General features: G+C 39.8%; 1 protein-coding gene across 2 annotated transcripts in view; it reads right to left on the reverse strand.

The window, feature by feature from the left end:
- The window catches only part of cdh24b (cadherin 24, type 2b), a 164757-nt gene extending 139758 nt beyond the window's left edge, over positions 1-24999 (reverse strand). The window contains exon 1 of one of the 2 annotated variants that reach the window (XM_039654595.2): positions 24868-24997. The gene's annotated coding sequence lies outside the window, so the exon portion shown is untranslated. Of the gene's footprint in view, positions 1-24867 lie in introns of both variants that reach the window. The other variant, XM_089131144.1, reaches the window with a different exon arrangement.
- Between the last annotated feature and the right edge of the window lie 533 nt (positions 25000-25532).

Consider the following 25532-nt stretch of genomic DNA (forward strand, 5'->3'; position numbering starts at 1 on the left):
TCTACCACAGCCCCTCACCAGTGGGGGCTGATGCTATGACGAGGGGGACTGCTGCCCCCCCGCAGCACTCCCCTTCCCGCGCCACTACTAAAATTAGATGGAAATTATGAGAATAACACTGAACTTTAAACTTGTCCACCAAATCTGATTGGTTGATTGGAATATTGTTCCAGAATCAACAAAGATGTTGATCCAGGAACATGTTGCACTTGGTGAAATCAGGTTCTGCCACAGTGCAATGCCAGTCTAGCAAGACCCAAGCTATGCAGAGAAAAAAACACTCACAGACGTTGCTTATTAAAAGGCCTCCCATGGCAAGGCCTCAATGCTCGGAAATTTTTCACAGTGGATTAATGGGAGGTCATCCCATTATTCTACACAGAAAACCAAGGCGCGTCAAGATGAGAGGTACCAGTCGGGCCTTGACACTCACAAGCGCTCAGTCAGAGAAATTACGGGAGAAACGGATAAAGGGAAGCTGAGACTGAGAGATGAAGAGGTGGAGGGGGTGGAAATAAATAGGGGAAGCGAGTAAAAGTGAGGGCTACGGAAACGAACAAAGAGAACGGTAGAGAATAGAAAGGGAAAGGAAGAAAAGTGCCACAGATCAGCAAACGAGAAAAAAAAGAACATACAGGCAGATTGATTCGCGAATGGTTTGATTTCAGAGACAGTCGGCGGCTGAATTACACCTTAAGACTGACGGGGTGAGAAAGGGAGAGAAATCGAAGGAAATGATAAATTATATAGAGTTATGAAAGTACAACTGCGAATGCAGCGAGCCAAGAGAAGAGAAGGATTAGAAAGAGGATCAAATTAAGGCCAGAGGAAGTTAAAGAGAGAGCGAAAGATTGAGCGAGCTCTACAATGTGAGAGAGCAGAGAGAGAGAGAGAGAGAGAGAGGGAGAGATGATGATGGTGGTTGATTCACCGATGTTATCTCAGTGCAGGGAGATGTGTGTGACACAATCTCAAATTGGAAATCGCTGTTTCAATCTCTCCTCACTCTTTGCTCGCCGCTCCACTGATAACGAGACGAGCTTAATTCTATTAAAAATAGCCGGTATGTGTGGCAGGAACAGAACCGGCCCAGGTTGCTAAAAGATGCAGGGTCCCTTTTACTGACAGCCAGCATTATAGCCCACTTTGACAATCCCCCCTACCAGAGCCCCCGCTGGACAAACTTTCATCTCAATCTCGGCATCGCCATCTCTCAGCATTCATCTATCTATCTAATTATCCATCTGTCCCTCTATCACTCTCACCCATCTGCTGTACTCTATCTCTTTCTTCCAGACTAAGACTAGCTCTAGGGATTCTTTTGTTTTTCTTTTTCCGTTCTCTCTTTCCTGTGAGTTTTTACTTTTCTGAGCCTAGTGTTTTCTTTAAACCGCTCTTTCTTGGTCTCGCTTTCTCGCACTGTGTCTTCCAGACCGTCTTAATCTCTGCACGCTTCAGCCTCCTTCGTTCTTTCTTTAGGGCAGGCGGTACATTTTCGCCATCTCATCCTGCTCGTAGCGCCGTCCTTCCGTTCGGAAGCTTGAGCGACATTTGGTATACTCTCTCACCCCTCAACTTCTGACCCTGGCGACACAGCCAAGCCACTCTCATGCATGCTAATACCTCCAACCAATCATGTCTCAGCAGGTAGCCAAACGGCCAATCAGAACACGGTGCTCCATCTCACAGCGGGAAGGTGAAATGAGGCTCATTAAATTAGCAAGGGATGTTTTTTTTTAGAACCATGTATCAGAGAAACTATCTTCAGCGAAGTTTCCCAGCTGGGAAATAAATAACACAAAATCATAATGAGCCTTGATATTGGGGGAGGGGGGGATAAAGATTGTACTCGTGTTTTTTTTGTTTTTTTTTTAAGTTTACTATCAAAAATATGTGTGAACAGTTTTAATGTCCAATCAAAAAACCAAAATTGTGTTTTGTTGCTTATGTCTGTTAGCTTTGATGATATGTACTTCTAATGCCTGGTATTTGCACTTCTAATGCCTATGATTTTGAGCTGTCCCAGATGGAAGATGATCAATCGTGGTGATTTCTGTAGTCGTAGTCTTTATCGTTTAGTGAGAGGTTCAAAGACTGCCGTTATCACGGCCCTACAACTAAAGATAGCCTGCGATAATTTTTGGACAGTGTCAGAAGTTTAGCATGATCATTAATAGTGTGTTTGTTGCTACGACTTACGTCTACTAACTAGACAATAAAAATGCAACATGAAATGGCATATTGATCAATGCAAAATAAAACTCAAAACTACTTACCTCAAGCTCCATTTTTAAGATTTGCATGTCAAATTGGCCTCTTTTCCCTAGCAATTGCCTCTTTCACTTCCTCATCTTTTCTCTATTGCTCTATTTGTTCACCACAAGCGCATACTGATGATGTTTTAATCTAATATACTATCTTGTGTCGTAGCCTACGATTCCATATGTGCCATCATCATACAATCCATGTTACACATTGTGATTTGTAATGATCTTATAGAATTGCTGAAATAAAAATTGCTGGGTTTTTTTAACCCAACTTTGGGTCAAATATGGACAAACCAAGCCATTGGGTTAAATTTTTATAATTACATTTTTAACCCAATGTTTGGGATTGTCCATATTTGACCGAAAGTTGGGTTAAAACAACCCAGCATTTTTAGAGTGTAGTCTGTTGCAGGCACAAAAAAAAAATAAAAATGTTCAGTAGATAAATGCATTAAAAATTTCCTGTGAAATGGACCAAAAAATTTAATGACTCATCCTGCACTATACATTTTCTTGTCCAATCAAATGCTCTCTAAAATAAGTCCCACCCTCACCTGCAGCTGGCTCGCATGTAGCAGAAGATTCATGGTTGTGACCTGATTAAAGCCTAATAAAGATTATCAACTCAGGATCGTCAGGACCGTTTGAAAAATGTGCCCATGGCGACATTTCAGCAAAATGATTTTACTGGCTTCTTGCACATTTCGTGGACAGTAAGATGCCCAGTGAGTTGTTCCAAAAGCATGTTACATTTTATCCAAAACAACTGAAAAAAAAATTACTACAAAATACTAAAAATTAAAAAAAAATTACCCTGAATTTTGAATTATTATAAAACGTATTGGAATGCCTATACAATGAATGTATGGAACGCCCTTGGTGACGTCAGATTTAATGTGGGTGCTTTGCGCCCACAACGTCACGGCGGGCGTGGCCTAGACCTATAAATATAGCTTGATGGGCTGATATAATCTGTTTTTTCATTGCTGAAGCGAATCAGAGTGTGTTAGAGAAAATGGTAAAGATACGCAGTACTCGTTCCCTCTTCTAGAGAGAACCGAGGTTACGTTAGTAACCGAGGACGTTCTCTTACAAGAGGTTCTCTCATACTGCATAATATCTTATGCTAGGGGAACACAGTGTAAAACTCTGTGCGTGCTGGGATCCAACACCAAAGTCTCACTCCAGATCCAGCAATGCATGAGCTTCGGGGCGTGACATAGTGGGCGCGAAGTGCCCCCATTGGATCTGACGTCACGAAGGACCTCTCTCGATAGGCTGCTGAAGTTGTCTCATTTCAATGTGTTGCGGGAAAAGAGGTTTTCCCTAGTGTAAGATATCATGCAGTACAAGAGAACCTCACGTAAAAGAACTATTTATGGTTTAAAAAAAAAAGAGCCCTTCCATCGGTCCCATCCTAACTTCCTGTTTTAACAGGAAAAACTTCTTCAACAAATGGAAAAAATGCACTCTTCAAGCAATTTCATAGAGAGATGGCTATTTTTCCCAGAATGCCCTGCTTCTGGATTGAAGTAGTGATGGGTAAATGGGTTTGCCCACATGAAAGAGTAAGGAGGGTGTCAGGCTAATGAATTAATCAGGCGGTCATTAGTTTATATCTACTGCAGCCACGCCAAGCTCTTTTTTTTCCACAGAAGGAATGGAGCAGAGAGAACGAAGAAGGCAAATCATTCAGGCGTGAGAATGAGGTTTTCTACAGTGTGTGTGTGTGTGTGTGTGTGTGGAAGGGACACGGAGAGACCAAAAAGAAAGAGAGAAAATGAAGGAGTTATGAGCGTGTGTAAAAGCATGCTCTTTCATTCCCCTTAGCTAACTGTATTCATTTCCCATCAATGCCAATAAAGCCAAACTTGATTTGAAATTAAATCGGGTGAAGGGATGTATGACTTTAGCAAGGGCAGACAGATAAAGAGTTCGAGGGAGACTGAAGAAAGAAGAATGTTGTTTGAATGAAGGAGAAGGACACGGACAAGTGCAGGGGGAAGTTATTTACACAATCATAAATTAAAACCTTTAATTTGCATAGTACAAGTTGGACGCTACAGTTATGAATACAATACAAAGTTCAGCTTTCAGCATAGGATAAATGTCAATTACCATACAAAATTATTTAAACTTGTACTTCAGGGTTTTTTGTTGTTTGTTTTTTTTTGTTTTTTTTGTTTTTTTTTTTGCAAAAAAAAAGAAAAGAAAAAGAAAATGCTAACTTTACAGAAAGGTATCCTGCACATATTTTAAAGCAGTTGCGTTGTTGCTCATTTTATGTCCCTGACATTCTTTCTCAAGAAATACTCACATACTCACACAGGTCAGTGTGCACTACTCACAGACATTTTAATTATTATTATTAACAATGATAATAATGGTGTGTTACTTAAATAGCATTTTAATAATAATTTGCATATATTGTTAAACTAATTTTAATAGTAAAATAAATACTATTAATACATATAATTTAATTATTATTGTTATTATTAATGAAAATGATAATAATGTGTTAATAGTATTTATATTAACAATAATTCATATTAATATATATATTGTTTACAAACATGATTCTTATAATAATAATATTTTTATTGTATTGTAATATTGTATTGTTGTTGACAAAATCAGTTATTATAAAAAAAGTGTTATTTAGAACATGATTTTATTTGTAATAACAATAATAATACTTATGTGTTATTTTAATTCTTGTTAGTATTATTATTGTTGGTGTTTTTATTTTGTTGACAAATCATTAATGATAAAAAGTAAAAAGTACTCAGTACCTGACCAACCTGCTCTGTCTGTGCACCCCGTCTCGTACCCTAAGATCCAGTGACTACTGCCAGACTTAAACGAAGCGAACATGCATTTGCGACTGCAGGCCCAAAACTCTGGAAGAGTTTGCCTCTCTATATCAGACTGGCTCCCTCAGTTTCCATATTTAAATCCTCTTTAAAGACTTTTTTATTCTCTCTTGCTTTTAACTCTCCCTGACTTTTAGTTGCTTATTTCTATAGTCCTGTACTGCATTGCATATCTTCTCCTTTGTACAGCACTTTGGTCGGCCTTGGCTGTTTTGAAATGTGCTTTATAAATAAATATTCTATTGTATTGTATTGCATTGTATGTTAGAAACATGCTTTTAACTTTTTTTTTGCCAGTTATCAGCCATGAGGAATCAATAAATCATCTACTGAATAGAAAGCATGTTTAACTCTGCTTAAAACATCAAGCAACAACAAGCTTAATCTTGTGGTAGGCACTTTCCTTTAACCAGTTGGACTGTAACGTACGGGTGACATGTACATGTATATGTACACACAAGCATTTTTTTCAAGAGGTGATAGTTGTAAGTGAGAACATCACTGGCTCTGGGTTCCCTCCAGGTGCACATCCTCAGGTCCCAGAAAGTACGCTGATCGATGCTTTGAAAGTCCCTCAAATGAATAACTTGCCTATAGTCCTTAAGGGAGATGCTACTAGAAATCAGGCTTAGATCAGCATGTTCAGGCTAAGAGCTAAACTGTATCAACCCAGAAATCCTGCAGTCAGAGATGTGCTCTAAATAGAAGGCACCCTAACTTACACAATTTAGAGACGGTGACCTAAAAGCTCCAGAAATAGTTATCCATTCTTTCTGGACAGACAGCTACCATGTAACCTGAGTAAAAGTGGAGAGATGCCCAGTGAATGAGTTGGCCGATGCATTAAAGAGTTCACTCTGAGAGAAGATAAGGCTGTTACACTTCTGTTTTAGAGAAAAGTGGTGCATAAAAGATGCTCGGAGAAGCACTCGCATGCGTGAGGTGTCAAGATTTGTCCCCATACCTGTTCTGAATCAAAACCTTGTGATGCCACATAGCAAGCCACCACCCTTCTGACGCCTGTTTTATGCTTTTGCATCGAATCGACGGTGTACCCCCACAGACCCCTCTGCTTTGCTGCGAACCCCTCTCCGGCGTAGCTCGACATGCACCTCCAAAAAATTATAACTATGCGTCGAGGTGAGGGCTGTGATTGGTCAGATTATACTGATTATACAGAATATCACTGCCAGTCTCTGAGCGAGGTCAATAGGTATACTGTGTGTACCCTGATGCTGTATTAACAGGTTTAAACGACGATGAGCAAGATCGTAAAATCGACCTTTCGACATCCGAAAATACTTTAAGTACATTTCTTTGTCCAAGCCCCTCAGCAGTCGAACAACCGTAACAAATTTGCCAATCCTTTCCCTGTCTTCGTGGACTGGTTGTACAGATCACCGTGGCTGACATCTTCTTTTTCTTCCGCAATTAAACATTTGCAATAAAATCATTTGTTGTTCAACGTCGATTAGCTCCAGCTGTAACAACATTCTCTCTTTTGCTCGCCATCGGAACTGGCGCATGGAACCAAAACAAATTGGCAAAGAGATTCGCGAACCACACACCCCCTAGCGTTCTGGTGGTGAAATGCAACGCAACGCCGCAGGAGTGACGGCGTTGCTACGCCATGGAGTTTACGCAGAAGCATAATGAGGCCTTGAGTGTATGTGATGGATATAAGCAACTAGCTTCTAATGATCGGCAACATTTAGTTTGGGTTAGTTTGTGACTTCAGGGCTCGTGCAATGCTTCAGAGAAATGCTAATCTACTGATATCAACTGTGGCGGTGAGGGGAAATTGAGTCTGATTGGCGCTGGGATGGTCATGATGATCAGGGTCCTTGAATTATCATAATTTATGTCAAATCTCAGGTGAAAAAGGAAGCGCATGCGTTAGTTCTACAAGACAGACATGTAGCAGTAATTTTGTTGTGTCATTCTTATGTCATTTGTTGCTTCAGCATGCCAGCATTTGCATATATTTTAATCACTAAATAACATTCAAATTCAATTCAATCTCTGTGGTAAAATTGAACAGAAGCCCAAATCTCCAACAATGTTTTGTCCCTTCTTCAGATAAGAGGATGGTAACAGTTAGGACACAATCGATTTTAATGCATAAATGATTAGGTTCAATCAGTAACAATACTGAATGCCAGTAAAATGATTTACTGACAGACACCGAAAAGCCTAACCCCGGCCTTCATGTACGGCAGACATCTAAGGAGTTACAGCGCTATAATGAATCACTCCGGTCTCAGAGTATTGAACCTCAACAGTCGCTATCCGATACAGGCAGAACAGCTTTGCTGAAATGAGGGCCATAAAGTCTTGAGCTTTGATCAATGGATTAACTAAAAAACTATGACTGATCGACATTTGCCAAGTGTCTGATTTATCAGGCTAACCTCTCTCTGTGTGTGTGTGTGTGTGTGTACGTCCTGAAGAAAAGAAAACCGGATCAATGAGGTGATCGATCGTCCCAGGCCCCTCGCGCTCTCCGTCGAGTGACATTAGAAATTGATCAAGTGCGAGCATCTCGGAACACGTGAACTTTAGACTACTCACGACAGAAAGCATTCATACGTGAACTTGTGTTTGCCTGGCTCTATGTTTGTTGAAGGTTAGAGACAAGAGCGGGAAGACGTCCCGCTGTGACGAAGAAGGAAGCTCTGAGCTGAAGTGTGGGAAAGCAGCAGCGTGTTAAGGAGGCAGATAAGCAGAGACACATCGACAGGAAGCTGTGACAGAGCGGCTATGGTTAATAGTCAATGGGCATAAAGCGAAGAGGGCAAAGTTGAAGCGACATCAAACCGCGAAGCTGAATGCCGCTTTTGGCACGAGCTACAGATACTCCTATTTTTCACCACACGGGTCGGCTTTATGCTGCTGACAGAGAAATGAATAGACGTGTGTAAAGACCCAAGAGATTTGCCACTGGATTAATCCTTTCATTAAGGAAAGCGAGAAGTTAATTGCAGCGACAGCTGCGTTTCTCAGAGTTTACTCGATTGACATTTTAACGCCATCCTTTTAAACGGAAAAAAGCAATTATCAATAAATGCAGGGCAATCTTCACATGATGAATCAGGCAGAAATTAGCTTTTATTTCTCTTTTCTTTGGCCTGGAGGCGTGTTGGCAGCACAGGCCTGGAGTGAGTTTTCGAGCAAACCATCACGCAAACGAAAATAAACCACTCCATAGTGCTGTGATGAAACGTCAGGCACAGTTTAGGCAGCAGATCAAAGGTTACGATGGAGCACCATGCTGAAGTCTGATGAAAAAGAGTACAGATAAAGATAGATGGATATGGAGATGGTCCTGGGTAATTACTTTTGAGCAGTGGTATTGAACTACTGAAAGGAATAGTACATAGAAAAAGGGAAGTTAGGCTTTGAGACTATTCAGAAATAATGCGGATAATAAGATGAATGTGAATGACTGTCCAGAGACCAGTTATGAAAGAAGATGCTGTGCTGATGACAATTCAAGAATGAGACTGAAAAAAAAAAGAAACCACTAACTAAAAAGAAAAGAGTGAAAGGGTACAGAGACTAGGTAAGAGCTGTTAATGCATACTTATTATTAGAGCTGTCAAGTAACACATTTAATTAAAAAAAATGTAATTAATATATAAATTATATATATATATATATATATATATATATATATTTTTTTTTTTACTGTAATTTGTTAAAACACCTTAAAACTAATGTTAAAAAAAATTGTTAATGGTAAAAAAAAAATTATAATAATAACATTGAGAAACATTTTAAAAGTATCAATGTTCGTACTTTAATTTGAATCGTTTTAAAAATATATATTAAATATAATAAAAAATTGTATAAAATATAGTATAAAATACCATTGCTGTACATCATCCCATTGCAGCATCATTCAACAGACATAGGCTACTCCGCAAAATATAGATAATATGTATGCAATTAATATGTAAATTGCTGCAAAAATAATTTTTAAAGTTTTTAATTCATTGTTAAAATAAATTGAATATACTAAATTTAAAAATATATAGAATTTATGTAAAGTATTAATTCATGTCTTTTCCCCAAAAATCATTCAGCAAAAATGTATATTGCATGTGATTAATTTAATTAATATGTATGTAATTCACAAAATGCCCTAATATTTATACAGTATACAGCATATACATATACCATGATCAAGAACTCTGTTCGCAAACAGCTGTCTATACGCACACTTATATTGTCACAACCATCTGGCTCTTAACCAAAACTCGCCCAAGAATGTGTCAAAATCTCAGCTGCTCTTTCTCCTTCCCTCGCTTCCATTTCTGTTTCCTTTCTTTGCTTTGCTCAGATTCACTCTCTTTTCCTGGTGATGACAGCTATGGCCTGGTGTCACTTGTGCTTTTAACAGTACAGCTGTAGATGCAACAGCCAACGTGTGGAAAACGACAGATGACAAGACACAATGCATTGCAAGACTCTTTACCCAGATCTGTCAGATCCACACACCTACCAACCCACATCTGCCGCACAATGTCTTTTCCACGTGCGCACAGATGTGCATGTGTGCGATGTTACGTGGACATGTGCAGGTGTTCCTCATAAAACTTTGTCAGGTGAAAGGAACAAGTTTGGAACAAGACTCTCAGGTTTGACTAGGATATTGGTTATTGGCTGGCGAGAGGAGTCTAGTGATTTCACGTCTGACTGGACAGGGGGACAGGTCTATTTCTCTATTTCAGGACTGCAGCTCAAACCAACCCTGCTCCAAAGGCAGTTTTAACCAAATCAGGCTGCAGATGTAATGTTCGAATGCAGGCTCTACAGGATGCTCACAATTGCAATTACATCTAGTCATTTAGCAGATGCTTTTTACTTAAAGTGACTTAAAAATGAGAAACATCACAACCAAGAGTCAACAATACTACTCACATTATCTTATTTTAGAGAAATTCCAATTTAAAATAAGTTTCCGTCCGAGAAAAAAATGCCACCTATCAATGACGCAATATCTGCGCTATCCTCGGTTTCCATTCATACTGCCATAGCCATGACATAACCATGGTGACAGACATGGACAACTGCCTAGTGCGTAATGTTTACCGGCACGCAGTTTTTTCTTGTTTCTTTCAAACATAGACCATGGCAAGCAGACTTTGGGACAAACAAGGGAAACTAAAATGAGTATCAATATCAGCGTTGCGTTTTTGAAATGCCGAGAGCTCCACGTTCACAACTAACTTGGACTTGACAGAGCTTCACAAGTCACGACTTGACAGCTTTATTAGACAGGTGAGCAAATAAACATAAAACAAATCACTGTTATATTACGTTAGCTCAACATGATGAAATGTTAGAATATGGTCAGTATGTTATATTGATCTAGCTCACTGCTAGTTTCGTATAGCAAACAAACTAACACGTAGAATAACATTATATCTTTCAACACACATTTAAATGCCATTTACAACGCATTCTCACCCCAAGGCGTCACCTTTGACCATGCTTCAATATTTGACGTTTTAGGCGCCCTTTAGCGTCACTTACATGACGCGATCCTACGGCGTCATCTAACTGACGCTAAAGGAAAGCGTCTGTTAGAGGACGCGGTTAGGTTTAGGTGTGGGGTGGGGGTAGGGTACACGCGATCCTAGGGCGTCATCTAACTGACGCTAAAGGGCGCCTAAAGCGTCAGATATTGAAGCATGTCCAAATGCTTCCCAAGGCGTCAGTTAGGTGACGCCTTGGGAGTGAGAATGGGCTGCCATTTAGTGTGATAGTGTAACATTAGACCAAGTAAAGCAACACTGCGTTACCTCACAAGTTTAATTCGTCTAATAAACTGTCCTTATTCCTTTATATCCGTGGGACTCGCGTATGATATCTTTAGCAATCACGACCTGCTTCATACCACTGTAACATTAAAAAACATGAATGTTTGCACTTATTAGAGCCATCAGCTTGACAGAAAGTCCCATCATTCAGTTTATCACTGCATCATCAACCTACGCCTTTGTTATTGTTGGAAACTGTGCCCTCTTGTGGCGAAAAAAAAACTACATATTGTGCCTTTAACAAAAGTCTTAGCCTGACACAGCATGCCCAATTTCCCATGAAATGCCCACTGAACATTCATGACCCAACTAATGCATAATGCAAGTAATGACTGCTGAAATTTCTGATTTGCCATCACAGAAATAAATTACATTTAAAATAATTTTCAAATAAAAAAAAACAGTTGTTTTTATCGAAACAATATTTCACAATATTATTGTTTGATCAAATAATAGCCTTGGCGAGAGCCTTTTTTTTTTTCTTTTCTTTTTTATATATATTAAAAAAAAATAGTCTTGATTATTCCAGTCTTTTGACCGGTAGTTTATAAACATTATGAATACGTACAGAGATTTGAAGAAGTTGTCAAACATATAGTACTTTAGGCCATTTAGTGTATGTTATACAAGTCAATGGCATTCTCTAGAAAGCCTGTTTATTCAAACAGCTCAAACCTGGGCCCCAGGGAGATGTTTAAATAGTCTTTTCAACATGTAGCTTGTGGCAAAATATGTGTATCGCATTGCATTTAGCAGCTTTTATTGCACTGATGAGATCGATAAGAGTTTTCCGATCTCAAATGGGAAAAGAATTCCAATGAGCGTGCGTTTGTGTGGCATTAGAGTTGATGGAAATGATATTGAAACTCTGTGATGTATTACTTCTGAGCAAATTTCACCCTCGAGTGATTTGGACAGAGCTTTCTGTGTACGCAACTGTGTACATAACCGCTGGTGTTCTCTGATTCTGATATTATGTTCTGGTTGCATATAAATAGCGGAGAATCAGAAGGCTATGTACTAAGGAAAGCAATGCTTTGCGATTACTAGATCTTTGAGTCAACAAGCACAAGATTTTCTCTCTACATGAAGTCATTCACACTCAGCTTCCTGGAAATTGACTGTAGATGATGATGGTGGAAAAAGACAATGAAGCATTTAAGAAATCCCCCAGATTAAGGTCACTGCAGAGCCCCTCGCTTTTGACCCATCGTAAAAATATTTGCCACGCCAAACTACCAGGTAAGATGGATCAATCAAACCTTTGAAGTCTAGGCTATTTGCAAGCAAATGAAAAATAAATTAAAATCATCTGCAATTATACAGTATGTCTGTGATTGTGCATTTAACTTGAAAAAGCAGAACACTACAAACAAAATTCAGTTAGAACCGCATTTAGGTCCCTTTACCAGTGGTTTTCAAAGTGTGGGCCGTGCAAAGTGTTCGAATTGTGGTGCGTTCATGTGCGAAATATGAAAAATGTAAGTTCTCGAATTCAATTAGCAAGGTCATTGGTGGGCATACCTTATATTTACATATTTCACACATGACAGTACCTGCATTGCAGTGCTTTTAAAGGAATGGTAAACCCTAAAAAATCCTGTAATCATTTACTGTACTCATCCTCATTCCAGACCTGTATGACTTCCTCTTTTTCTGTGGAACACAAATTATGTTGAATGTTGCTAAGTAAACTGTGAAGGTTCCTATTGATTTCCATGGTGTAGACAAAAAAAATAAAAAATATTATGAAAGTTAATGGAAACCAAAACTGTTTTCTTACCAACATTATTCAAAATATCTTCTTTTGTATTCTATAGAAGCAAGAATATCATACAGGTTCAAAATGATTGGATGTTCAATGTTAAATGTATTTATAAAGCAAAGGTTAGTGCTGTACATGAGATAACCATCATAAAATTACAATTAAATTCTAAACATTCTCACAGACATCTAAGCGCCATCAATAATAACTTATTACACCAACACTCATAAATGATCAAAACGCCAGACTGAAAAAAGTTTTTAAACGTTTGCAGTCTGACTCACAAGCAAACAGCTTTTTTTATGATTTGGTCTCACAAACTAGTACTTACAGGTTTGAATCAGTCTGATGAAAACTTCAATAAATGAACTAATGAATCATTCAGAATGGCTACTGAATCAACACACAACTCCAAGTTCCCTGTGAATGCATCATTACTTCAATCAATTAGCCTGTTTTTGCTGTGATACCAAGAAAGGTCCTACAGTATGTTTCATTATTATAATCTATTTTACTTTTGGATTTTATATCCTACGAATATTTATTTAGGATCTATAAATGATCCTCTTTTCTATAGCTTAAGCCTTATATAGTAAGCAAGTAGGCATACTCAATTTAAAGTAAATCTAATCATAATGTTTCAGGGGTGTGTAGTTGCTGCATGTATTTCACCTCTGTAAGACAAGATGTTCCACACAATAAAATAACCTCATTATTCTTCTACCCTTACCACAATAAAACAATTGCAATTACTGTTGGTGAGTCCTCCCAGCACCTATCACTGGCCCCATCACCACAGCAGCACCAAAGCCTAATAGAATTGCCCCTTGAGCTTCAGTCTGCCATCTTCATCATTCTATCAGCTTCAGTGTCTGAGGAAATTGAAATGGCATTACTGAGGGAATTACTGAGCATGGAGGATAGATAAATGTGTGCGTCACATGAGTGTGCCATTCGACCGGCTGGCTTAAGCACAGTGGTGCTTTTTCGTTTCTCCGCAAAAGTTCAAACAACTCATTCACTTTATCCTCTCTCCCAATCTGTTTGAATCAGTCCCATCTCAGTGGAACACACAATATAGAGGAATGCAAGCAGATTTCTCCTTTGAACATTTAGAAGGCGGCTGTTTATTGCGTTCCTCTTTTCCAAGCAGGATCATCAATTATGTATAATATAACACTTTTACGATTAAGGCCTCAAAAAAAATGAAGCAAGAAACGAGATTTAAGCCTGCCATTGAAAATCACACCCACCACCCCCTTCTCTAATTGAAGTGAGTGATGAGCCTTTTTAATAAGAATCAATCTGAGGGGGAAAAAAGGAAAATACTGGATTGTGAGACAGGATTAATGCATCAGAAAAAGGAAGAAAAAAAGACTCAATTAAGACTCTGCCAAACTTTGGCAAGCGATAATGCATTAGCATTAAACACAGCAACCTAGAGACATCAACATTGAATCAGATCCAGGAATTATTCAGGTATAAAAACTCGAAATGTGTATTTATTGATGGCTTCAGATAATTCACTGCAAATGTAATCAAGGGCCAGAAACACACACACATATAACTATATAAATTTACCAGCAGTTCGCAACACCCTATTACAATTAAAATCACAGGCTCAGCGTTCCCTGGACCCAGGTATTGATGATACATTTTGCATTGTATCAGAGAAACAGAAATGCGGTTAAAAGGAGATCAGTTAGGCAGCAGACATAGGGGGGCTCTCTCTAATTGGCTATTCATCAAAAGAGTTCCTCAAGTATATCCAGAGCTGAAATATCACGCATGACAACTGAACCGCACTCCATTAATTATGTTTCCAATGAACCAAGTTCACAACACTCCTCTTCTGGTTATTAGAATCTCAGTCTCTCTCTCCACTGGAGACTCACATAATCAGAGTCATACTTTAACAAACGAGGATAATCATTCACACTGGTAAACAGAGCTGTAGGAATAAATCCTCACGGCTTGGGCTCACACACGAACTGACAAGGCACATTTTCTACATCAAATTGAAAAAAGTGGTTAAGGAGGGGGGTTGTTGGTACTTCAACACAGTGTTAAACAATAGCGTGGATGACACATTTGTGGTTTTGTACACATTGCAAACAGAAGACCATGTAATAGCACAGAAACTCTGTTTTACTAATGCTCGCTATGAATGTTGGAAAACAAATGAACAATTACTGACTTGTATCTTTGAGCTTCTAAATGATCTTTGTCAACTTCAAGTCGACGTTGTCCCTAAAACCCTGGTGCTGCCCACTAAACCCTGTAGAGAATCTTCCTTAGTGGGCAGGGTTTATATGGCTGTAAGTAGGGCTGGTGCGAGTCTGCATACAATGGCAGTTCTCTAGGATGACCTTCTAAAGGGTATTGACAAGGGCGAGAGTCCAACTCCCGATGACATCGCGGAGTTAAGGAAGGCTACAGAGGCTATCTGTCTTTCCGAGTCACCAAAGAAACGGCCTATCGGCCATTCCATGGCAGAAATTGTGGTTTTGGAGATACCTTTATGGAGAAAGACAGGGCTTTCCTACTTGATGCCACGATTTTGCTTTCTGGCCTGTTCGGCGACGACTTCAACACAGTCATCGACAAGTTTCAGGAGGCAAAAAAGCAGTCTGCAGCCTTCAGACAATACCTCCCTCACCGCTCAAAACCTTAGAAGTCTGTCCCCGGTGGGCAGCTGCAGCCATCCTCCAGCTCCTCAGCCTACAGACAGTCACAAAAAGAGAGTACCTCTTCTCGAGACCCTCCTCAAGGAGCTTTGGGGCATAGACGGCACGGGCGAAAGCCTCAGTCTAAACAGGGCGACCTGAGGGCCGTCCTGCAAGCAAAGAAGGCTTCCTCAAAGTCCTAGCCAGTGGACGAGAAAGAATCCCGATTAATACCTGAAGCCAGGCTCGAGTGCCTGGTTCCCTTGGTAAAATATTTCGATGCATTATCGTGAGTCAAATTCAATCCAAGAATTGGTTTGTCACAATAGATCTGAAGGACGCATACTTCCTCATATTGATCCTTCCATCTCACAGGAGATTCCTGAGGTTCGTTTTCAGGGCAAAGCGTACCAATATCGGGATCTCCTGTTCGTCCTAGCTCTCTCCCTTGCACATTTACCAAATGTATGGATGCAGCTCTAGCACGTCTGAGGTTTCAGGGCATCAGGGTGCTCAACTACATTGACGACTGGCTGATATTGGCCCAGTCGCAAAAGCTGGCAGTTTGGCATCGAGATGTCGTCCTCGCCAACATCCAGAGCCTAGGGTTGAGCCTCAACACAAAAAAAGAGCTTGTTGACACCAGCCCAGAGAACCATGTTCCTGGGAGTGGTGTGAGACTCGGTCACGATGCGGGAACAATTGTCTCTGACACGGATCGAGTCCATCTTGGCCACAGTGTCCAAGCCTGGGCCAAGCCATCCCTATCAAACACTTTCAGAGAGTGCTGGGACTCATGGCAGCAGAATCCAACATCATTCCTTTCGGCCTGCTGCACATGAGGGCCCTTCAGTGGTGGCTTTACCCTGACCTTCATTTACCAGACAGTCATTTACCCTGGCATATAAACTGCCTGGAAATGTTGGCGGTGTTCCAAGCTCTGAGGAGCTTCATGCCGGGCCTCAAAGGTCACCATGTCCTTGTGAGGTCAGACAATATTCCGTGGTGGCCTATAAAAACCTTCAGGGGGTCCTTTAAACCTTTTGTGGTCCCAAGGGAAACTGTTGTGTCTCAGAGCAACATGCATCCCAGGGGTTCAGAATCAGGGAGCAGACATCCTGTCGAGACAGGGGCTGAGGCCCAGGGAATGGAGACTCCAACTTGAGGTGGTGGAGTCAATATGTTAGAGGTTCGGCCCAGTGCAAGTGGATCTTTTTTGCATCTTGAGAGATGACCCACTGTCCACTGTGGTTCTCCCTCACACATCCAGCCCCGTTGGGGTTAGATGCCATGGTGCAGATGTGCCGAGGCTGCGTCTGTATTAATTTCCCCCGATTGCTCTGCTCCCGGGAGTTCTGGAGAGAGTCCGTCGCGACAGAACCAGTCTACTGCTGGTAGCCTCATTGTGGCCGGCCAGAGTATGGTTCTCCGACATAATATCACTCATGGACGGCCCTCCATGGGAGATACCCATTAGGAGGGACCTGCTGACACAGGCAGATGGCTCAATATTTCACCCTCGCCCGGAATTGTGGAAAATGTGGGTCTGGCCCCTGAGGGGGTACAGTACCGAGAGGCCGGCCAGTCAGTAGGGGTGGTGGAGACCATACTCAGCTCTAGAGCTCCCTCCATGAGGAAACTGTACAGCTTGAAGTGGAATGTCTTCAACATTTGGTGTAGAGAGTTTGAGGTGGACAGAGTAAACTCTCCAGTGGCTTCAGTGCTGGAGTTCCTCCAAGATTGCTTCTCTGCTGGTCTTACCCCGTCCACGCTCAAGCTGTACATGGCTTCCATTACAGCTTTCCACGCTCCTCTGAGTGATGGGCCTCTGGGGAGAAACCAGTTGGTAGTACAGTTCCTCCGTGGGTTTTGACACAGTTCAACTTCCCTCGAAAGGAAACATCCTTGGGTTCCCTTTCTGAGGGAACAAGGGTTACAGTCATAACCGGAGGACGATCATTCATTTTGATCTTTTACCAAACCTTAGGAATTATTTATATAGTCAACACAGACATTTAACCCCCAGGGGACCAAAAACGCACCCCCGCGTTTTGATCTTTTTTTTTCACACAGCTGCAACATAGACTTAAAATACTCCGTCATTAATGGTCATATGAATAAAATCAATACATGATTATAAACTATAGAGGGTCTTCTTTTTTGTATTCACTCTTATTAACATCAAAACCTTGTGTTTTTGTAAAATAAATCAAATAAACAGGGTGCGCTTTGAGCTCACTCTGTCTCCGCAAAAATCTCCGCAGGATTGGACACCTCTAGTGAAGAAGAACCAGGCTGGTTAAACACACAACACTGTACAGTATAAATTGTGTAATTTATTGCTCTTTATCTGCTAAATAAATATCTCACAATTGTCCTAGTTGTCCTTAACTTGTCTGTGGAAATCAAGCAAACAGTACATATTTATTTTCATCCAAATTAATTTTGCATTGACAAGTTTTATTTTAATACTCAACTTCTCTACGTTTGTTTACGGAACTCTTGCATTCATAAATGCTGCTGTCTAATTCCATCCCTGCAAGCAGCTGCAACTGCTGACAAACTCATCTGTCATTTGCCAGTGTAAGTGTGTACACAGGATACATTGTGCCTCTGGGCTCTTGATGTTAACTAATTGAGCTCAGGCCTCATTTTTTTATTTGGATTTCACTGCATTGAAAGAAATATTACAGGTTCAGTACAAGCTGAGCTCAGTCGACAGAATTTTAGGTGTAATGTTGATTACGACAGGAAATTATTTTGACTTTTCATTTTTTTTTTTTTTTAAAAAGATTATGCTGCGGCACTTGCAATGAAAGAAATTGGGGCCAATTTTTTAACGAATGCGAAAGTTGTTTTAGGCTTTTAGGTGTTACGTTATTATGGTAACAAAGTGTAAAATTGTATATAACTTTACACTGAAAAGGTTAGCAATAATATTTTCATACAAAATCATGTTACCACAAATATAATGTTGCTATACTATTGAAAAAGTATGTATGTATAGTAACATTTACATGTCCGTGCCATTTACTTCCATTGTAAGTGACTCACTGTAACCAAGGGGGGGCGTGTTTTGAGTCAAAATTACACCACAAGTACTGTCAATTGAGCTTAAGTTGTAATGAACTGAAATATTCCTTTAAATGGTTAAAGCATGCTTGAGAACACACACACACACTTATCTAGAGGCTCCTTGAGGCACAAGAATGATGAGGAAAAAAAATCTTCAAAGCCATAAACTGAGGCCTGCTCTGTTCGTTTGATGTGGAGATAATGATTAAGGTACATAGAGAGACAACATTTCCATTCGACTGCAAATTGGAAAGATTTTGAGACGGATGTCTGAAACTCAACACGAGGTGAGGAAAGATGATTTTCAGGGTCAGTGGAAGATTGACTCAGAGTCAATTGTGACATAATTGGGACTTCAGGCACTGGAGAAGGCTGGTTGTCGAGGTTATTATATGCTTTGTTTAGAACATTGGATTTGAAATGCTCAAGCCGTAGCTAGCATACGATCCCAACTAGGGGGGAAAATGCAACAGACATTTTTTACCTTTTCTACTTTCTATTAAGACCAGGTAAATTGGTGGGTTGTGTTCATGACTGGTGTGGGTTTCTGTAAGAGGACAGGACAGCAAGCAAACAAGATGAAGTTCAACCATCCTCGTATATGAGCCAAAATGGCAACTGAAAATGACATTCCACATATAAAATTCACCAAAGTCAGCCAGGCAGCCATCTCACTGGTGATTTGTGCTCATCCAGAGAGGAAGGCATTACTGTGTGTGAGGGGGAATACATCTGTCTGTCTGTCTGTCTGTCTGATAAAGTGGATGCCAGTCTATGTGCCATTGCACATTCTTCCTCTGCTTCAGGCCCTCCACAGCTATCAGTCCATCATTGTCATACAATAATTCTGCGTGTAATACCCGTCTGAGTCCCACAGAAACTGACATACTGTGTCTGCAGTGAGAGCGTGTTAAACCCACTCAACATCCTGTAGAACAGACCAATTTAACACAGAAATAAGCCAATTATCTTCGAAGAGTAGGCAAATTTGCAATAGGATTTTCACAATTCCTGTTGGACATTCATGTCAGAGGTTGGGCTCTGACACATTAGTCTCTTTCATGACCACACACATTTTTCTAGACAAAAATCTCACTTTCACACATTCATACAGAGAGGCTTCAGTCTAATGCAAACATCACACGCTCACTTTCATAGTCAAGCACAGATTACACGCCACTAAAGGGATATTGTCAATACAAGACATCTGGACATCTACCGATGGAGATTCTGTAATGTCCACATCTTTCTGCATGAAACCTCAGCAATATTCCAGATTAAAGGAATATTCCGGGTTTCATGCAAGTTAAACTCAATTAATAGAAAGCGTGTCATGATGTTGATTACTACAAAACTTAATTAGATTTAGAACTTTTTTGCCAAGACAAAGCAATGTCATAAACATTAAACAGCTTTACAATCAATACAGTGTTACCGGAATAGTTAATGCAAGTGCTTTTATAAAAGTATATACTTCATATTTCTACTTTTAAGTACTCCAAAAATAGGCCATTTTCACAATTGCAAGTCAATAATCAATAACAATGATTTATGCCTTTGCTTTAAGTAATTAACTTGTTCTCAACTTGTAATATTTCTTTAAGATTTGAGTAGCCTTGGTGTCAAAGAGATTGTGAATGATATCTATTGGATTATAATACAACATCAAAATAGATGATACTTCTCGCTTGGTAGAGCAGCTGATGTTTGAGAGCTGTATTACAGAGTGGCACTAATCATAGTGTCGGATTTATAGTTGTCATTCAAATGTTTGTCTGACTGCTAGAATGGCATTAACCAATCAACCAGATCATCCTCATTCACAGCCCCTGTGAGATTAGGCTACAGCAGACAGTGTAAGGAGAAAGAGATGGACCACTTGTAGATAAATCCATTCATCTTCTATATCTTATGTCGGTCTCACAGGAGTGCTGGAGCCTACTTGTAGATAATTGAATGGGTGAAACCACAACCCTCAATATTTGCGCAAAGACATAAAATGTGTGATACCACTTTCGACAGATTTTATTGCTGATTCGGTGTTATTGAGGCACAAACAATTTTGAGGATTTCCCCATTCAAGCAGACATGAGTTGAATTAATCACAATAATCAATAGCTGCCTGGGGTCATTGCCAAGATGGCAGCACAGTGAAATGACTTGCCTGGAAAGAAGATACCAGGGAACAAGGACCAAGGTTTGGGATAGAGAAATTCTTTCATGACCAGACACCAAAGATGTTCCCCAGTCAAACTCGAGAATGCCCCTCAATATAAAACGTGTTCCAGGGTGGTGTTGTCCTTTATCGTGACGTTCCCTGTGTGCCAATCCGCTACACCACTGGGCCTTTAGTTGGTTGGATGGATGTATGGATGGACAAACACATACTGTATCATTCCCCAGTGTGGTTAGGTCCATGGGAATACATTGTTTCAGTTTAATTTCTAGTGGAGAATATTCACTCTCCGTGCCAATAGCTCTTACTTTATTTATTTTCACTTCAACAGCACGCAACAGTCCCACTTACTGCCTATCAATGGAGACCACTTCCTGCCTTTGGCATGAAAAACTGCTCTGGCACCCACAATATATTCAGAAAAACATTAAAATTACAAAAGAAGTTTGAACAGTTTGAAGTGCATCACAATAATACGCAGATTCTTGCAACCAGCACACGCGCTTTTTACTTATCACAGCAAGCTCTCTAAAAGCCAGAGAGATCGAAAGTATCACCTCATTTGCTCATTCCACCTGTCTCTTTCTCATGGTGAACCAAGGAGGTTATCACCCTGAGTCACGCCAACAAATTTCAAAGGGACAATTTCTTTTAGAGAAAGTTTAAAACATCTATTAAAAGGTTTTTGAGTTTAGTTTGCTGGTTATGTTTCACTAATGAACACACACAAAAACAACAAGCTAATACATTGCTGACACTAAGTGCCACATGTCAGAGAGATGCACAGCAGTCTGTTAGTTAGTATCCAAAGAGACAATCTGCATGATACTAATCTGATTCAGGATGGTAAAGAGAGCCCCATGTTAGCTTTAATACTCGCTTTAACTTAGTCTCTGAGGGCCTCTTATCTGATAAAGCTTGTCGACTTCATTTTACTCAACGGCCTGCTATAGATGGAAGCTCTTTAGAGGAGCAATCCCCTTTTTTTCTGTGGAAATAAAAACACTTGCTTTCCAAATTGCAAAGGGCAGAGGTTGTGTAATTGGCCCTTTTGTTTTTGGATCTTACAACAAACACATTTACAATCACAAGTCCTCATTTCTTTTTATTCTTTTTCTTCTCTTTGCATGTGCTCATAGCTGCATCTATTGTAAATTAAAGTAATGCCTAAGGCTGTGAGTCAGTCAGTCTTCCCTGTGACAATACTATATTTCTCTGCGGTCTCTTGCCAGGAAAGCCTTTGTCCAACATAAGTCATTGAGCCAGTGTCTTGTCTATTTCAACATGGATGCCTCCACATTTCCTCCTCAAACCATCTCTTCTTCTCCATTTCTTCCTTGGTAAATGCAAGAGCTCCTTGTGTGTAAACAATCACAAGCTTATTGCTGACACAGATTGCTGGAGTCGCGTTAAATAAAATCAGAGGAGTGTTTACCCGTACTGCAAGCTGCCTCCTGCCTGGCCCATTTTGTAACAGTGAACCTCCCCTTGCTGAAGCTTAGCCAAGCTGAAAGGGATTTTGTGCATCAAAAAAAAAAATCTGCATATACTCACATAAAAACAACAACAACAAAAATCAATGTATCTGCGTCCCTTTGATAGAGCAATATCGTCAAAGGAGAAAAATGCATTTTGCTTCAAGGCACACACAGACAATTACTGTACAAGAAAGAACCACATAGAGAAAAAAACGAAGAAAGGTGTGTATATGTACATCATAAGCCCGCAAGGTACATGTAGAAACACATTTGGAGTGCAGAGACTCGATTATTTGTCTTCTTTTTGGCCCTTAAGCTTCCTTTTTGCTCAAGTGCATTTCTATACACGTTTTTTTGTGAGAAATAGTGTCTATATTCTAAGACTCCCCAAATCTCTACATCTCACAAATGTATCTAATGCTACAAGTCATTAAATAGTATTTCCTTGGCGAGTAATATAGCTAACCACACAACAGTTTCAACTTGTGCTACCTGCTTCATTCAAATAAAAACAGACCGTTCTGTCAGAGCCATCAACGTGTGGGAGAGCGTCTCGGACATGTAGTGCAGTTGCACTTTAAGGGACTCGAGTTCGTGTTCCGGCAAAATGTCTTTTCTTGGTCAGAACACCCCTCTCACTAGTCCTCCTACTGCCCTATCAAAATAAAAGGCAACAATCCCAAAAAATCTAACTTAAAACCAGAAAATGCAAGAAGATAAAAATTAAAATTTCCTCAGATTTAAAAAATATCTATATTCATCCCCTTGTTTAGAGATGTGTAAAGTATGACGTTTCTGCCTCTAGTGACAACAAACAGAAATGCATTCCCTTCATTTACCAGTGATCGGACTACCAGTCTAGTCCCGCCCACTATTCACTCCATTGTTTGGGTAAATAGTTTTGTGTCCAGCTGGTCAAGATGCTAAAACAGTGTAAAGCCATAATGTTGGGAAATCCACCATGAATTACTTATTGGACTTAATATAAGTAGGATTAGTATAAGAATAGATTATTTATGAATATATATACAAGCATATTACATTTAAAGTCGCTAAGAAATGGAAGTTGAACTTGAGATCATCTTTTTTTCCTACTGTATATCCAAGAGAAATGGCTTCTCAAACAAGAAAATAAAAAAAAGGACATGATTTGTTTTTGTCCATCGAATAGATTGGATAGATCAATTGTGGTTTGAGGCAAAAGTCTTGCGCCAGTAAACATCATCAGAGAAGGGATGTTGTTTCAAGAAGGGAAGTTATTTTTGATTGCAGATTAAGAGGGAAGCTTGAAATTAATAAATAATTATGTGCACAGATAAATCGTTTTTAATAAATATTGCAATTTATACTGATCAATTTTGATTTCATGCTGACTTTAAGTGACAGACACTCAACCAATTCTGATGATACATATAATCACAAGTGTTCAAAATATGAAATGACTTTAGCCAAGAGATTAGACTGTTGTTGTTGTTTTTTGTTTGTTTTTGTTGTTTGTTTTGTTTTTTGTGGTAGCTTATACTTATGTTTTGTCGATGTACCGTACCATATCGAAAAGTGATGGACCAGCCTGTTGTTGCTATGGTAACCTTCTCAAACGAACGAGACTTATTTAGTAGGCTCCTCTGACTAACTCTTTAACTTTTGTGTTTGTGAATCTTAACCCCCAATAGGGTTTTTTTTTTTTTTTTTTTTTTTGACTTTTTTCTTGGGTTTAGATTTAATCAGAAAGGTCAGACCTTTTAAGCGCACTTAACCCAAAAACATCGTATGACGGCTCGGCCACTTCACGCAACCCATGACCATGGGTAATGAAAGCGGCAGCAAATCTACATACAGCCAACTGTAATCATTATTACAAACAAAAACATGGAAGAAAAAACAACGTATGGCATAGCCTACTAAAATGGCATTCGTGCTAATAATATATTTGGGGAAACACATGGAACGAGCAGCAGAGCGTGCGGGCTTGCCGCCGCGCGCTCGTCGCGCAGCCACACTCACTTAATTTGCGACTAAAAACATTATTAGGGACTCAAATGAGTGTCGTCAGTGAAGCCATCGTTAAGAAAGGACTAACTGTTTAATATGCCCCGCGAACACAGGGGTGTCGGTAAACGTGTATGCTGTTGCCCCGCGAATCCCTCAACGGTAACAGACAGAAGAGCGCGCGCCATCTGCTTCAATTCCTTTGCGCGCCCAGTCATGTGGAAAGTCCGCGTTTCCCAAGAGTGAGTCCAGAATTTAATAACTCATATTTCACAAAACCACCACTTATAGCCTATAGGAAGGACAGCATGCATGTATGCATCACCCAGTTAGTCCGTCAGGAGTAGTCTACTGGAGTTTTTGGACATCGTCAATGGGAAACATCGGTACTTTGTATTGACTATGTGTTGAATGATATACATTGTTGAAAAAACGTAGTGGACTATGGACAATAAGAAATGCAAGCGGACACTAACTGAACACAAAACGATAGTGTTTCTTCTTATTCACAACGCTTTAAAGCCAAAATAATAAATTAACGAAATAATTACAAAAATATATAGGCTACATGTAGCCTATAGCCTACTTCATTTGAAATTATTTGCAAATAAATCCCTCGTGCGGCGCACTGGGCTGCTTATTCCTTAACCCAACATAAAAAAAACTCTAAAATATGAAGGAGACAGAAGCTCTGGCTTTGATGGCTCGTGTTAAATTCATCCCGAGCGATCTAGGGAAAAATGAACATTTTACCTTGTAATGTCGATCTTAATGCGAAGACTTTCTTCCTGCGCTGTGTGAGTCTGTCGGTGTTCAATGACAAGCACTGAGTCAAATATGAACAGGGCAAACGCTGTTATTGAATCTCTCTCTCTCTCTCTCTCTCTCTCTCTCTCTCTCTCTTTCTCTCTCTCTCTCTCTCTCTCTCTCTCTCTCTCTCTCTCTCTCTCTCTCCCCTAATAAAACGACTGTTTTAAAATCCCTCATCACGTACTCACTCTCCCTCGCTCTCGGCAGTCTGCAGCCTATCACAACAATCATGACAACTATATCTTACAGAAATCCAATGTATAATAGAAAATAAATCCTATAATTTTGCAATCATCACAATTTACAACATCATTACTCCCTTATTATGGTAATAGACTATCGGGTAAGTGCAGTTCTTTGCATTTCCCCACACATTTTTATAATTTCTCTAGGCAAGACAGCACAACAGAAACATTATGTGAGTCCAATATTAAAAAGACTATCCCTCCTCTATCATAGAAGCAGAACTGAGCCAGTCAAAGCATAAATGGGCATATTTATCCAAGCGGGAATGTTTGGTGTTGCTGCCAATGCTTCCTCTGTGTGTGTCTGTGTGTGTGAGCTTTGAAGGGCACTGTTTAAAAAAAATTAAAAATAAAAAAGTGATG

The sequence above is a fragment of the Pimephales promelas genome, chromosome 5 (assembly GCF_988280905.1).
Source record: "Pimephales promelas chromosome 5, fPimPro1.hap1.1, whole genome shotgun sequence".
Classification (NCBI taxonomy): domain Eukaryota; kingdom Metazoa; phylum Chordata; class Actinopteri; order Cypriniformes; family Leuciscidae; genus Pimephales; species Pimephales promelas.